At 37.8% G+C, this 1,779-nt stretch overlaps 1 long non-coding RNA gene across 1 annotated transcript; it reads right to left on the bottom strand.

Annotated features, from left to right (window-relative positions):
* Positions 1–185: 185 nt before the first annotated feature.
* Positions 186–867, bottom strand: LOC109586365 (uncharacterized). The gene is made up of 2 exons (XR_002186979.1): positions 632–867; positions 186–313 (listed from the first exon to the last, which is right to left on the bottom strand). It is a non-coding gene; the product is annotated as an uncharacterized LOC109586365 (long non-coding RNA).
* Positions 868–1,779: the final 912 nt, after the last annotated feature.

A 1,779-nucleotide genomic window follows, 5' to 3' on the forward strand; every position in this document is an offset into this window, starting at 1 on the left:
AATCTAAGTTGCAGCATATCTCAGGAGCACTCGTCAGACTCAGAGCTCCATCGCCGTTTTTCGGCGCTTATCTCCTGCTCCGGACTCCGTGTCTCCATAGATACTATATACACCAAGTGGATATGATCTATGAAACAGGAAGTGCCTATGCTCTTTTCGCCGGATGTGACGTTTTTCCTAGATATGCTTAGCAACCAAAATGGTGGCAAAATCAATAATTATAAAAAACTTCATAAAAATCTATATTTCTTCTGAAAAGAGTCAGTACAAGAAACAACAGATAATTTATCTTCATTGGTTTCATATTCATACCCTATTTGATGATCAAAAAAATAATATAATAAAATAGTTTTATCATTCTAATATGGTATATCACAATGACATTAAGTTGAAGAAACATAGTTTTAAAATAATTATGAAAATATACAAACCGTACAAAAGGCATGTACGTAGGCACATACAAATTATACTTCATCAAATAGCATAGTTTTCCAGAAAAGGCGTTTACAAAACAGACCATAAATAAACTAAAAAATGGATATATTTCTATTTTATAAAACTGCAGTGGAAAGCTAGTAGTTACAGACCATGTAAAACAATAATATCCTTCTTCTACCCAAATAACACTTACTAACTCTGCCCCAGATTGGAGAAAAGGTGTTTAAAGTTAGAACTATAGGCCGCCATGTTTTACAGCACAACGAGATCCAGTGATCAAGCAAACAAGGATTCAGCAGGTCATTCGACCTAATAGAGACTTCATAATACTTACTGCAACTCAGGAAAGTAGTAACTTGACTAAGAACCCAAAACTTCGAGAAACAAGGCCACTAGAGGCTACGCTAGACTAGAGCAAAAAGAGCTTAGGCATTAGGCAATAGGCATACTGCTCGTGACGTCACCAATATAATTTCATCCACTTCCTGTTTCGTATCCACTTGGTGTATATAGTATCTATGGTGTCTCCGGCAGCAATCATCTCCGGCTCCGGTTTTTAGCACTCATCTCCGGGTTTTAGCAGGACCCTTTCCACACTCAATATGTATATGTTATGTATAACAGGTCCTGGTCAAGTAGCAGTGGCGGATCTAGGGGGGGGTTCCATGGGTTCCATGGAACCCCCTCTTTGGCAAAAGAAGTTGCCTTTTTGCAGTATCCTTGGATTCTTTGCAGTCAGTTTGCAGCACTTTTCCTCCATTTTATTAATTAAAACTGATGAGCCACACCCAATTTTTAAATTAATATTAATGAGCCACACCTACTTAAGTGAAATGGAACCCCCCTTTTAATTTTTCTGGATCCGCCAGTGAGTCAAGTTGAGTTAAAATCTCAAAGAAATAGTCTTTTATCTAAAATCTACACAAAGGACAAGCTATCCACGGGAAGTGAGCCTGTAGTGTACAGTCAGAACTCAGAAGATGATTCGAGATACTACAAGCACGTGTTAGGCTAAACAGCTAGTGTACATGAAGTGTTGAAGCATGTCATTACTATATACTTTTACATATTGTACTTATCTAACACACATGAATACACAAGCTAGTGATGGGCGATATGGCCAATTTTCTTAATTTTTGATAACGATCGATATTGGACTTTTTAAGGAAATATCGATTATTAACGATACGATAACCACACCTTCATTTTGGGGGCGTGTCAAGGGTGTGGCTAATGATTTTGGCACAGATATAACTGTACTTGTCATGAGAGAAGATCACTTTCATGCTCTTGAACTTGGTTCTCTTCTTATTGGGGTAGGCTGAGCTAACAACTGGTCAG

This window comes from Amphimedon queenslandica, unplaced genomic scaffold (assembly GCF_000090795.2).
Source record: "Amphimedon queenslandica unplaced genomic scaffold, v1.1 AMPQUscaffold_12891, whole genome shotgun sequence".
NCBI lineage: Eukaryota > Metazoa > Porifera > Demospongiae > Haplosclerida > Niphatidae > Amphimedon > Amphimedon queenslandica.